Consider the following 15196-nt stretch of genomic DNA (forward strand, 5'->3'; position numbering starts at 1 on the left):
AGAAACATCTTGTTTTGACTTTGGCACTTATATAGCTACCTTGCTTCTTGTGGCAATTAGAATTTTTACATATACCAGAGAAAAAAAATTCTCCCAATGCTCAAATTTGAGCGCTCTGTGCTCTATATGAAACAAGTGAAAGAAGGCCTATGGTGATTAATTAGTGGCTAAGATAGTTAGAAATGCTACCAAACAAATAACCCAGGCGACTTTTCTGTAAGAAGCAAGTTTATAAATCTCTTGCCTCATTTGTACACAAAACAAAAAGAGTACTTTGGCTTCAGCAGTACCCATATTTTCTCTGGAGAAGAATGCTTTCTGTAATAGCACATATATTTCAGGTAATAGTAAATGAACATCAGTGTTATCCTTTAACAAAAAAAACACCAGCCAACATAGTCACCCACTCAGCTCTTCCCAGAGTGCTTTATTTCATGAAGCTATACATGACTGCAATAAAAAATTGATGTATTAAAGATCCTACTTATGTTACATTTACAGCCAAACTCCAGGAGACAGCTAATGGCACTCTAAAAATGGTCATTTTGTCAGAGCTTTGGTGTCAATTACTGATTACACACAGGAAATGGTGACATCAAAAACCCAGTGACAGCACAAACAGCACCTGACCAGGACCTATGGGTGAGCATGGATGTTTGGTATACAGTTATATTAGTTTATTTGATTAAAACTCCTGGCACCATCAACCATCAGGGAGAATTAGAACTAGTCAGCTCTAATTTTTTTCAGTTCAATATATAAAAAATATTCCCATGAGCGTAGACATGAGGAATGAGGCAAACATAATTAAAATCCATGAGGGGATCATACAACCTGTTGGAGACATAGAAAGAATGCTGGTTTGAGAGTCAGAGCATCCTATATAATAAAAGGCTAATATGCAAATAGACCAAACAGTGGAACAACTGACCAGTCGCTATGACATGTGCTGACCACCAGAGGGTGCGCGTGGAACATGATGGGCATTGGCAGCAGGTGGCAGGGTGTGCAACATGGCAGGCACTGGCCGTGGCAGAATGGTGGAGCAGGTGAGCGGGGATGCCAGACCAAGGTGGGTGCTGGTTGCTGTCATCAGGGTGAGCCTCTGGTGGTTACTGAAAATTCTTTGCTCCTGTGCACCGTGTTCCTGCCTGGCACTCGCACCTGCTGCTGGCCCTGCTTGCACCCACTGCCAGCCCCAGTCCTGCTCGCACCTGCTGCTGGCACTGGAGCCACCGCTTGCACCCACTGCCAGTGCCTGGTGCTGGCCCCGATCGCTTAGCGCCGTCAGTGGGTGCGAGCAGCAGCTGTCAGCCCTGATTGTCCCTGAGGGCTTCTCCACCTCCCTCTGCTCCTGAGGGGCGATCAGGGCAGCAGCTACTGCTCACACCTGCTGATGGTGCTGGCCCCAATTGCTCCATGGCGGCAGGAGCGGGGCTGCCAGCAGACAGGGGACCGGGGTGGGAGGGTGGCAGGAGGGGCTGGGCGGGGGTGTGGAGGATGGGCTGAGACCCACCCCTGTGCCCATTGCAGCCTCGTGGCACACAGTTCCTGTCAAAGTGCACAAATTTGTGCACTGGGCCCCTAGTAGCTAATAACAATGGCTAGCATTTAATTAATGCTTATGATGGTACCCAGAACTGTGCTAAGTTCTGTGTGTACCTTAATCTATTTCTTCCTTCAAACAACCCTATGATGTAGGTGCTACTGTCAGCCCCATCTTACAGATACAGCTGAGAGATGTTGAGAAATGGCAATACCAGCATCTATCTCCACAGTGTAAGCCCTTCCCCATTATACCATAATGACAAAATGTGCTGGACTTTAGTCCTGATACATTGCTAGCTAGAAGTGTGTCCTTGAACAAATCAATTCTCCTTTGTGTACCTCTGTGTTTTCATACAGAAATGAAGTAGTTGGACTAGGTCGATGATTTGCAAACTTGGCTGCAAATTAGGATCTTTTGGAATGATTTTATGAAGCAATTTGTTGAATATTTACTGTATGACAGGCACTTTATATATAGCATTTTATTTGATTCTCTCAACAGTCATCTGAGATATTAAGGAAATGAGGGATACCTGAGCTCATGGAGGAAAAATTGAGGTTCAAGAAGTTTGTAATTTGCTCATAGGTGGCAAGCAGATCTGGACTCAGGCATTTTGGACTGGCAATCCTGCCCTGTGGTCCTGGAATGAATTACTCTAATCTTTTATGGACTTGGGCCTTCTCTCCCTGTTTACAGGCTCACCCCATTCTAATCTATCCTCCCCATTATTTCCTAAATGCTCTTTCTAAAATGTGTACATCTGCGTCTATCTTGAAATCTGACATTAGGACTTCAGGATCTGGTTACTTCTCTGATCTCATTTCTTGCCAGTGCCCCCATCCCCCTACTTTGTTCTGACAAAGTGTGTCATACAACATCTGTGTTGTTTCTGTTTCTTTCCAGAATGTCCTTTTCTTCTATCCCTCTTCCCCAATTCCTAGCTTAAGGCCTACTCCTCCTAAACTCAGCTCAAGCATCTCCTCTTTCTTGAACACTTTTCTAGCCATGATGGGGAATGTGTCAGCCTGCTCTTCTTTGTTCCCACAGCACCCAAGGCCCGCTTTTAAGTTAGTTGATTTAAAAGGTCACTTCCTTCTGAAGCATTTTCTAACCCTTCCATGTACAATCAACCCATGTGCCTGAATAAAAGCTAAAGAAGGGAAACCTGAGAGAAGGAGGATCAGGCAATTTGCTCAAGGGTCACTATCTCTGCCTCCTGTACTCTGGTTCCAGCCCCACCATCTAATCCAGCCATGGGCAAACTACGGCCCGTGGGCCGGATCCGGCTGTTCTATCCGGTTCTCTTGCTCTCCCCTCCGCTCCTTTACTTTGAATTTATATTAGTTCACACAAACACTCCATCCATGCTTTTGTTCCGGCCCTCCGGTCCAGTTTAAGAACCCATTGTGGCCCTCGAGTCAAAAAGTTTGCCCACCCCTGAATCCCTAACTCATGGTAATCGCCTCCTGACTGCTACCATACAGGCTATTCCCAACACACAGGGCCCAGTGATCTCTTCAAATAAAAGTCAGGATTTTGAGCCTCCTCTGCTCAAAATCCTGCAATGAACTCCCATCTCCCTCACAGTAAAAATCCAGGTGCTAACATGAGCCTTTAGGCTGGACATAAGTGTTTCTCAAATTTCCATGTGCATATGAATTGCCTGGGCCTGTGGCGGGGCCTGAGATTCTGCATTTCTAACCAACCCTCAGGTGAAACTGATGCTGCTGGTCCTTGGACCCCTCTTTCAGTAGTAAGGTTCTCCTTGACCTGCCTTCCCATTACCTCTCTGGTTGCTGGTCTTATTTTCCTTGTTCTTTCCACACCAGCTTTACTGGCTTCCCTACAGTTCAAAACATACACCAGAAATGTTCTCTTGCCAGGGCCTGTGCACTAGTGATCACTTTTGCCTAGAACAGTGGTCGGCAAACTCATTAGTCACCAGAGCCAAATACCAACAGTACAACAATTGAAATTTCTTTTGAGAGCCAAATTTTTTTTTTAAATATATTTTATTGACTTTTTTACAGAGAGGAAGGGAGAGGGATAGAGAGCCAGAAACATCGATGAGAGAGAGACATCGATCAGCTGCCTCCTGCATACCCCCCACTGAGGATGTGCCCGCAACCAAGGCACATGCCCTTGACCGGAATCGAACCTGGGACCCTTCAGTCTGCAGACCAACGCTCTATCCACTGAGCCAAACCGGTTAGGGCGAGAGCCAAATTTTTTAAACTTACACTTCTTCTAACGCCACTTCTTCAAAATAGACTCCCCCAGGCCGTGGTATTTTGTGGAAGAGCCACACTCAAGGGGTCAAAGAGCCGCAGTTTGCCGACCATGGGCCTAGAATGCTCTTGTCCCAAATATCCACTTGGCTAACACACTTTCTTCACATCTTTACTCAGATCTCACCTTTTCAGTGAGCTTCACCCTGACCATCTGATTTAATATTACAACCTGCCCTCTGCTGCTTTCAACTCTTGGTCCTGCACACCTGAAACTGTTTATCTTGCTCTTCTGTTTTCTGTTTTTGTGTGTTTTTGCATAGCTCTTATAAATTTATAACTAACTTTATAAATTTACTTATGCACTGCATTCATTAATTTGTTATCTATCTCCTCTCCAGTTCCACAAAGCCAGTTCCTGAGGGGCTCCCTCTTTGTGTTTTGTGTTCACTGATGTTCCCCAAGAGTCTGCCACATCTGCCAACAAATACTATTTGAATTTTGAATTGGAATGCAGTGGGTAAGTGAGGAGACATTAAAACAATCTGGCATGACTGTACATCCTCCGCTGAGTATATTTTCCCCGAGTGCATTTTGCTTGGTACTTGGCATATTGATGTGAGATAGTGCTTGGCACGTTCCAAAGACTTTTCTTGGTCAAGGCAGCAAAGCACGCTGTGCTTGAGACATTCATGTTTCTCTTTCTTTATTTCTAGATGACTTGAAATAAAATATTAGCTTCTTATAATAAACTTGCCATTATCTTCAGAGACAAATTTCAGGAAAGAAATAAAAAGAGTGTTTTCAATTACTGTCTTCCACCTTACCCATGACTCAGACAGGTAAGTGCTTCTTTTGTGCTTCATTGTCTTTAAATTTAGGAAAGCAGTTAGGTGTGTCTTTTATGATGGCAGAAGTTGATTCCCTATTAAGCCTACCAGCCACTTTATCCTCCTTCTCCCTTCATTTTTTTTCTCAATCCTCCTACATTACCAAGATTTAACTAGGCATTGTTTGACTGACATTGCAGTCATCATTTTTATATAACTAAGATTATATCATGGAATACTGACATAGCTAACCTCTCCACTGATTTAGCTCTTGAATTGATCTTGGGCACTGCACAAAGATCATAAATTGCCTTGATTTTTTTATTGGGTTTCCTACTCTTCAGTCCTCCAAAAAGAAATCTCTTAAATATTAGGCTGAACCATATGAAATTGCCAATATTCAATTATTCGGACTTACACATTTAATATGTTTCAAACTAAACATAATTAGGAGAGTTTCTTCCTCCCTTCAGAGAACAATCAATTCCTTATGAAAGACACAAGCCTTGTGGGTTGCAAAACAAAAGTTTTCTGAAAAATAGGGCACTTAGCTTTGGTGAAGAGATATGCATAGTTTCCATCTTGATAATCCTGGGTTCTCTGAGCAAGCTCTGGGAAGGTGATGAAGTCCATCTGACAACAAAGGCTAAGTAAGGCCAGGAGTGGGGCAGGGTTTTGGTGACCATTCACACTAAACAGAAATACTCTGTCTCTTAGACCACTCAGAGAAATCCATCCAGATTCCCCCCACACCCCAAATGTTGTCACCAATCTTCTAATTTTGTTTTCTTTAGCTCATGTTTACTTCCTTAGATCTTTAGCCATTGCCAAGGAACTGTGTAGATGCTAGCCTCCCTTTCCAGGCAAAGGAGACAGAGATGTCCTGCTTGAAAGTCTATTGTGAGAGAATTTCTCTTCTTCACCATCCTTTTGGGCCATACTTGATTGAGGCTATGTTCTAGTTATTTACCAATGTGTCATAAACTATCCCAAAAACAGTGCTGTAAGACAACTGTTTATTATGCTTATGGATTCTGCGGGTAAGAAATTAGATGGGGCATAGCCCAGATGGCACCACAATGTCTGGGGCCTCAGATAGAACACTCAAAGGCCAGGGTTGACTTCACAGAGCTGGAGTCTGACATCACTTGAGGGCATCTTCAATTATGTGTCTGATGTTTATTACTGGCTATTGGTGGGACCTCATCCAGGCTATCAGCTATGACATCTACACATGGCCTCTCTAAGTAAGCTAGTCTGTCTTTCCTCATAGTATAAACAACTCAAGAAAACCAGGTGGACATTGTATTACCTTCTATGCCCTAGCCTCAGAGATCACACACCATCACTTCTGCTGTAACAAGAATACCTAGAAAGCCTACCTAGATTCAAGGGAAGGGAACAAATGTTTCCCACCTTTCAAAGGGAGGAGTGTCAAAGGCACATCATAAAAGAACTATGTGGGATGGGTAATATTGTTGCACCTTAAAAACACTAGCTGTTATTATTAGGCAGTCCTAGAAAATTTTGTTTTTTGAAACAATTATTCCCAATGCTTGATTTTCACTTATTGAACATTTTAAAGCACTGTAGGGTGATTTTTGCAAACTTACGTGTCGTTAAGCATTTTTGTGCATTTTTCAAAATTAAAATAATTTTTACTCTATTTTTAAAATTTCTAATTCTTTGAGGGCTTACCTGTGTGTAGAGGTATCAGCTGTCAGTTATAAAAGTGATCTTCCATCAGAAAAAATATTGAGCTCTGTTTTTCATTGAATTAAAACAACAACTAGCTACATTGATTACTGGTGGCCCGAAGTCACGGAAATCATATGAGGATAAATGTTTAGATACAGTTTTTCTATCTTTCTTATAATCCAGGAAGATATTTCTGTCTCCTGTTCAGCAGCAAGGCAAAAGTCAGATCAATCTGCCTTTAGGCCAGCAGTGTAAGCAACCCTAAGTTTGTCCTTGCATTCACATTGTGGTTGTATGTGCTTTGTATTACAGCTTCAATCCTGACAGCAAACATTGTTTGTATACTTGCCACATAATGTCAAATATAGCTAAGAAAACTTTAAATATAAAATAAATGTTTATACAAAGATAATAAAAGCAGGTTAAGCAAATTAGATGAACAGTGATTATTGAAAATTGAAAGCATGAAAGGGCAAATGAGAAGGTAGACAAAATTACTTTAATAAATGAGCTTAAAATTTGTACAATTATCCTAGGTTGCACAGAAATAATAAAAATGAACTAGATATTACAAATTTAATTCTTACACAAATTTGCTTTTAGACAATTCATTTAGAGCTAAAGGCAAATGTAACAATTTATTAAAGGATTAGTGCCCCAGTGCATGGATTTGTGCACCTTGAAGGGAAATTCATTAGAAGGTGGCTGGCGGGGTGGGACTGGGAGAGAAATTTTAAAAATAGAGTGAAAATTATTTTAATTTTGAAAAATGAACAAAAATGCTTAACGACACATAAGTCCCTCCCTGTCTGGCTGCACCTGGGGCAGCGCCTTGGCTTGAAGGGCATCTGTGGCGTGAGTGGGGTCCCTCTGGCAGGTAGGGTCCCTCGGCCTGGCCTGAGGGGATTGGGCTGAAACCGGCTCTCTGACATCCCCTGAGGGGTCCTGGATTGTGAGAGGGTGGTTCTTGGGTGATGCACCCTGGAATCGGGCTCCCTCCTCTCTGTTTCTGGGGTGCGTCACCCAAGAACCACCACTGCCAAGTCACCGCAGCTCGGCAGCTCCTGCCCCCTGGTGGTCAGTGTGTGTCATATCTACCGGACAGTCGGATGGTCACTTAGCCTTTTATAGCATATATATAGATTTGCAAACTAGCATAGCAGGAATAAGTTGGTATAAATTATAAATAAAAAGAAAAAAGTAGTGTGTGTGTGTGTGTGTGTGTGTGTGTACGCATGCACATGTGGGTATGTATATCTAGACTCAAACTTCTGGAGAGGAAATGCATAAATATGCTTTAAAACACTTAATGGACCATAAACCTACCCATATTGTAATCTCTATATGGGAAGACACCATATCTATCTTGTCTAACATTCTATCACCATTCTATAAATATTTAATTTTTAATATTGTATCAAATTATTAATATTTGAAAAAACATACTTGAAATATTCAGTTTAATTTTTAATCAAGATGTTTCTCTAATTGTGTTCAACCCAAACTTTTTTCAACCATTTATTTTGTATCAATTAACGTGGAACCATGCCAGGCAAAACACTATCTATCATAAATAAAAAGGATTGTGAGATACAATTCCTGGCTTTGTGTGTGTGTGTGCAATTTGAGGAGAAAATGTGTGGAAAAAATTTTAAGATTTAAATAATAGGTCAAAATACACAATATACTATATTCTATAATGTATTCATCCTCCTGTTTTCCTCTTGACATTCAGGAGAATGCTTTTTTTCTTTGCCTCTAAAGACAATGCTATTTAAATATCATCTTTTAATATTAAAAATAGGTCAAAATAACAATAGGAGATCTGTCACAAGGCTCTCTATGATAAATTATTGAATCAATTATGAATTTCCATTTCTTATAATGTGGTGTATTAGGTAATGTTAACCATTCCAATACAAAACACCAAGAAATAATGGATTAAACATAATAAATATTCTTTTTATATAAACAGAGATTATAGGAAATTAAGGGAATTACCCCCATGAACCAAAAATGAAGAGGAAAACTGAAAAAGAGTGTAAGGGAGGAGTTGGAGCTCTTGCTGCTCAGGGTTGAGGGTGGGTGGGTTCTGCTGGTTTCTGTAACCAAGAGAGTTAGGTTTTAACTCCCAAATGGGAATAAGCAATTATACTTCAGCCCAGAGCAAAGCAGAAAGGAATGACGGCATAAAACTACAACCCTCAAAGGGCTATGGCACAGTGAAAGGGTGGAACACAAGTAAAATCTACCCATTGCTAGCAAGACAACTACTCTGTTCTCCAGGCTCCTGAAAGTTGGGACCTTAGTTTTGCTCTCAGTTGAATTTCTGGTCCAAATATATACAGGCAGTCCTCGGGTTACATTGGACTCGACGTACGTCATTTCGTGGTTACGTCGCCATCTCCCATTTATTTATATATAAAAGAAGTTCCGCAAATGAGTGAGATCATGAACAAAAACAGATTCAGAGACAGAGAAACATCAATCAGAACGTCAAGCCTCAGGGAAGGTAGGGGACGGTGGGGGTAAGGGGGAGAGATCAACCAAAGGATTTATATGCATGCATATAAGCCTAACCAATGGACACAGACAACAGGGGGGTGGGGGCATGAATGGGGGGTGGGGGGTAATGGGGGAATAAGGACACATATGTAATACCTTAATCAATAAAGAAATTTAAAAAAAAGTTCCGTCATTTTGACGTATGCACATATGTACTTTATGTTTTTTATTATTTATTTACCACAAGTAAAGGTCAGGAATCGTTATCTTTTATTTTTTTTTTTTTTACTGTTTCACTTCATTACTTCTGTGTATGTGCTTCATGTGAGTGACGTAGGTGCTGATGTAGGGGGTTCTAACTTACGGTGAAAATCGCATTACGTTATGCCGTAGGAATGGATCTCCGACGTAACCCGAGGACCTACTATACTCTCTTTATAGTACAGTAAACCTCAACCCATGAAATGAATATAAAAAGTGGTCTCCATCCAGTGATTCCCCTGGTAGAAATAAACACCAATCTTGTCTGAAGAGTCACACCTCCAAACCAGACCACAAAGGATTCCTGCAGATAAAGCCCCCCTAAACATGAACTCACCATCCCCGCTACCCCCCAAAAAGCATTAAACTACATTAGCAGCCAATATGACCAATGGTTAGATTAGAGCTACGAATCTTTCAGATGAGATTATTAAATAGGTACTATGAAGTATGACTAAACATTTTTTAAAAGAAGAAAAATATGATAGAATATCAAGGAAGAGTACACCCTTGATTTTGCAGACCTCGGTTTAATGAACTTCAGATTTAATGGACAAAATTTCCAGTCTGTATGTCATTATGTGAAATTTAACACCCTGTTAATTTTCAAATGCTTTTAACCAAGATTTACTTATAATTAAATTAACAGGTTAATTTTTGTCATTAATTCATTGCTATTTTAAACAAATTTTAGCAAATAGACCATATGTTGGAAAAAACACTGTAGTAATTTTGCCGACATAAATAAATATTACATATCTATAACTATAGTCTACGTATTTAAATCCCAGAGTTACTGCTTGTAAACAATATTCGGTGAATGATTAGCATGCGATCACACCGCATGGTGTATGGTAATTGGTTTTGTTGTCACGTGGTGATTTTCTGCAGCAGTTTGAAAGGGTGGGATAAGTCACACCCCATTTGTGCATTTGTTTACTCTTGGTGACTGGTGAATGCATGCATTTACTATTCAGTATAAATTTAAAATTAGAGTAACACAAATAGAAAACTTTTCTGTGAAATTAAACATTTTATACATACTTAATTTTAATTACACAACCGTGTCTACATAAGTAAAAACGGGTAAGCTAACTAATTTGTCAATTTTTTCATACACATTCAGAAAACCTACTTTATTATATAATGGACTTTTGGCTTTAACAGACGCCTCCTTGCCTGAATTAGTCTGTTACATTGAGGTTTTACTGTACTACCAAAAAGAGCAGAGAGGATTTAAAAAGAACCAATGGCTTTGCTTTAAAATGAAAAATGGAATCATTAAAATACAAACTCAGTGGATAGATTAAACCACATATCAGACAGGGCTAAATAGTGAATTAGTGAAATGGAAGATAGAGCTGAAGAATTTATTCAGAGTGTAACACATTCTGGCAGCTTGGGAGCAATCACCTTAGATTGGCACAGAGGAAGCATTGTGAAAGAGGTGGACTTTTAGTTGAGTCTTAAAGGCTGTGTAAGAATGGATAAAAGAAGGTATTTCAGGGGAGTGGCGTGACATGAGACACATTTCAGAGACTAAAGTCCAAGCTTATTTAGGTCACAGTGAGTTGGCCACTTTAGCTGAAATGGAGAGTTTGTGTAGGCAAGTAGAGAGATATAAAGGCTGATTGTGAAGGTTAGAGCTTATGCCCAAAACCACATATGGAATTCTATAATCACATAAAATTAATTTGTTTAAAAATAAAGGAGACATAGTGTCTGCTATGCTGACACTATGGTCCTTTTGACATGCAACACTCAAGTTTGGCTAACCTCCCTCCACTGAGCATGCACTGTACATACTTACTTATAATGGAGGGGTCTTGAAGTTACTCTCCTGCTTGCCTTCCCTCTCTCCACACAGAGGTACATCTCAAAAGCTTTCAGGTTGAAATCTGCGTGGAAAGAAAAACAGAGTCTATGAAACTTGTAGTTGTGGCAGGGTCAGAATGGTGCTAAGCAGTTTATAACACATTTTCTGTTTGTTTTTTTAAAAAAACTTTATGTTATCCCCTTAAATCAATTCTCTGATATATAGAAGGCTTGGTTATCTCTAAATTCCTTTCAAATGTGATGGGAAAATAGATCCTAGCACTGGAAATTTAATAAGGTCTCTGGCGGGGGGGCAGATTTCAGATTTCTTAGCAAGGGGTTAACTCAGTTCCAGGTGAATTATTTCCCTTGCCTTCTTCATATGACTTCCAGTTTTATAAAAGAACATAACTCCCAGCCCTCCAACAGGGAGGAGGACAGAGATACCCTGGATAAAGTGGAAAAGGTATCAGTTAAAATTTACCCAAACAATTTCTGAGCAGACAGATTTGCACAAAGCTGCTCACATTCAGCATTAGCAAGATGAAATAAAATGGCAGGGAAACCATGCAACCTTATTGGATAGATAAATAAATGAGTAGGTAGATAAATAGAGAAATCAATAATAGAAAGAAGGTAGTTAGAAAGGAACACAATAATGGATGAATGAAATGATGAATAAAAGGCAGAAGACCAAAAAAAAAAAAAAAGACAGAAGACCCCCTAAATCTGGAGGATATTCCTTTTGTTTACCACAAGTTATAAAATACTTATCCTATATAATAAAAGGCTAATATGCAAATTGACCAAATGGTGGAATAATGGTCGCTATGACATACACTGACCACCAGGGGGAAGACACTCAACGCAGGAGCTCCCCCCTGGTGGTCAGTGCACTCCCACAGGGGGAGTGCCGCTCAGCCAGAAGCTGGGCTCCTTCGTGGCAGTCGGACATCCCTCGAGGGGTCCCAGATTGGAGAGGGCACAGGCTGGGCTGTGGGACCCCCCTCCCTAGTGCATGGTTTCGTGCACCGGGCCTCTAGTAAGAATATAAATTCAATAAAACAAGAATTAGTATATTAGATGTTAATACAACAGAGAAGGAAAGAGATTGCAGAAGTTAAGAAATTTGCTTACTATTACACTTTAAAAATTGATTTGAGACATCAAGGAGAAGAATATTTAGGATTGACAATAGGCATGAAAAATATTGGAGATGGTATATCCACAGTTAGAAAGATGAATAGGAGAACAGATAATAGATAGGGAAGACAGAAAAGGTAATCCAATGTACTAAACAATGATGTTCCTTAAATGCAGAAGTATAGAGTTAGAATACAGGAACATTTCCTTGAAATGAAGGTAAAAGGGAATATTAATATTAAAAGGGTACCCCTTTGTACCAGGGGGGAAAAGATACAGAAAAACTGACATCTAATATTGAACTTCATATTTAAAAAACTCAGATAATTAAAAAAGAAAAGCCATCTACAAGGTGAGGATGGGGCAGAATAATCAGACTTCAACTTTTCCACAGATTCATTAGGGTTACCCAATATAGTAAATTAAAATACAGGGTGCCCAGTTAAATTTTAAAATTTAAATCTAAAATTTGGAACAGACGTATAATAAAAAAAATCATTGTTCATCCCAAATTTAACTGGGCACCCTGTATTTTATCTGGCAGTCCTAGCCACATTTAAACATCAAAAAACAATGGAACATGTGTGCAAAGTTTTCTGCAAAAGAAACTGGGACTTGAGCATTGTACTCAGCTAACTGATCTTTCAATTAAAAAGGCAACAGACAGCCCTGCCAGTGTGGCTCAGTGGTTGAGCATCAACCTATTAACCAGGAGGTCACAGTTCAATTCCAGGTCAAGGGCACATGCCCAGGTTGCAGGCTCGATCCCCAGTAGGGGGCATGGTAAGAAGCAGCTGATCAAAGATTGCCCCTCATCAATGATGTTTCTCTCTCTCTCTCTCTCCCTCTCCTTTCCTCTCCAAAATCAATAAAAAAATATTTTTTTTTAAAAGGCAACAGACATCCCTGTCTTGTTCCCAATCTTAAGGGAAAATGCTTATAGTTTTTGCCCACTAAGTATGATGTTTGCTGTGGGTTTGTCATATACGGCCTTTATTACTTTGAGATACATTCCCTCTGTTCCCACTTTGCTGAGAGTTTTTGTCATACATGGTGCTGGATTTTATCAAATGCTTTTTCTGCATCTATTGATATGATCATGTGGTGTTTATCCTTCATTTTGTTTATGTGGTGTATCATATTTATTGTTTTGCAGATATTGTACCAACCTTGCATACCCAGAAAAAAAAAACCCACTTAAAAGACCTGAATAGACACTTCTCCAAAGAGGACATAAAGATGGCCAATAGACTTATGAAAAGATTATCAACTTCACTAATCATCAGAGAAAATGCAAATTAAAACCACAATGAGATATCACCTTACACCTGTCAGGATAGATAATCAATAAATCAACAAACAACAAGTGTTGGTGAGGATGTGGTAAAAAGGGAACCCTTGTGCACTGCTGGTGGGAATGGAGGTTGGTGCAGACACTGTGGAAAGCAGTACAGAGTTACCTCAAAAAGTTAAAAATGGAACTGCCTATGACCCAGAAATTCCACTTGTGGGAATTTATCTGAAGAAAACTGAAACACTATTTCTCTGACTGGCTTATTTCACTTAGCATAATACTCTCCAGGTCCTTCCATGCTGTCTCAGAGGGTAAGAGATCCTTCTTTTTTACAGCTTCTTACTATTCCATGGTATAAATGTACCACAGTTTTTTTTATCCACTCATCTACTGATGGGCACTTGGACTGTTTCCAGATCTTTGCTATTGTATATAACGCTGTTATAAACATGGGGTGCATATATTCTTTCTGATTGGTGTTTCTGAGTTCTTAGGACATATTCCTAGTAGTGGGATCACTGGGTCAAATGGAAGTTCCATATTTAATTTTTTGAGGAAACTCCATACTGTTTTCCATAATGGATGCAGCAGTCTGCATTCCCACCAGCAGTGCACAAGGGTTCCTTTTTCTCCACATCCTCACCAGCACTTGTCCTTTGTTGATTTGTTGATAGTAGCCATTCTGACAGGTGTGAGGTGATACCTCATTGTCATTTTAATTTGCATCTCTCAGATGATTAGTGACTTTGAGCATTTTTAAAAAATATATTTTATTGATTCTTAGAGAGAGGGATAGAGAGCTAGAAACACTGATGAGAGAGTAACATTGATCAGCTGCCTCCTGCACACCCCCTATTGGGGATGTGCCTGCAACCAAGGTACATGCCCTTGACCGGAATCGAACCTGGGACCCTTCAGTCCGCAGGCTGACGCTCTATCCACTGAGCCAAACCAGTTAGGGCTGAGCATTTTTTCATATATCTCTTGGCCTTCTGTATGTCCACTTGGAGAAGTGTCTATTTAGGTCCTTTGCCAATTTTTAAATTGGATTGTCTTCCCTTTGTTAAGTGGTATGAGTTTCTTAAATATTTTGGAAAATTAACCCCTTAACAGATGTATCATTGGCAAATATGTTCTCCCATACAGTGGGTTCTCTTTTCATTTTGTTGATGGTTTCTTTTGCTGTGCAGAAGCTTTTTATTTTGATGGAGTCCCATTTGTTTATTGTCTTCTTAGTTTCCTTTGCCTTAGGAGATGTATCCACAAACATATTGCTACGAGAGATGTCTGAGATTTTGCTGCCTATAATTTCTTCTAGGATTTTTATGGTTTCACACCTTACATTTAAGTCTTTTATCCGTTTTGAGTTTATTCTTGTGTATTTTGTAAGCTGGTGGTCTAGTTTCATTTTTTGCATGTATCTGTCCAATTTTCCCAATACCATTTATTGAAGAGACTGCCTTACTCCATTGTATGTATCTGCCTCCTTTGTCAAATATTAATTGAGCATATGGCTTGGATCAATTTCTGGGGTCTCTGTTCTGTTCCATTGTTCTATATGCCTGTTCTTGTGCCAGTACCAGGCTGTTTTGATTACAGTGGCTTTGTAGTACAATTTGATATCTGGTATTGTGATCCCTCCAACTTTGTTCTTTTTCAAGATTGCTGCAGCTATTTGGGGTCTCTTATATGTCTTCTTCAAGTAAATGATTCACAATATGAAGGAATTGTTTTTCTAAGAGTGCATATTTTCCTAATATTCACATTTTCATTGAAATATGTTTATTTCTCATCACTCCTAAGCCTCTGAACAAGAGTCTTACCTTCATCCATTCTCCTCCCACTACTGTCTACTTCAAAATGTACTGACTTG

At 39.8% G+C, this 15196-nt stretch overlaps 1 long non-coding RNA gene across 1 annotated transcript in view; it reads right to left on the reverse strand.

The window, feature by feature from the left end:
- LOC308239252 overlaps positions 1–10971 on the reverse strand; it is a 198095-nt gene extending 187124 nt beyond the window's left edge. Inside the window, exon 1 of the long non-coding RNA XR_013959722.1 lies at positions 10882–10971. This is a non-coding gene — a long non-coding RNA (uncharacterized lncRNA). The remainder of the gene's footprint in view (positions 1–10881) is intronic.
- Positions 10972–15196: the final 4225 nt, after the last annotated feature.

Source organism: Plecotus auritus (genome assembly GCF_963455305.1).
Source record: "Plecotus auritus genome assembly, chromosome: X".
Lineage (NCBI taxonomy): Eukaryota > Metazoa > Chordata > Mammalia > Chiroptera > Vespertilionidae > Plecotus > Plecotus auritus.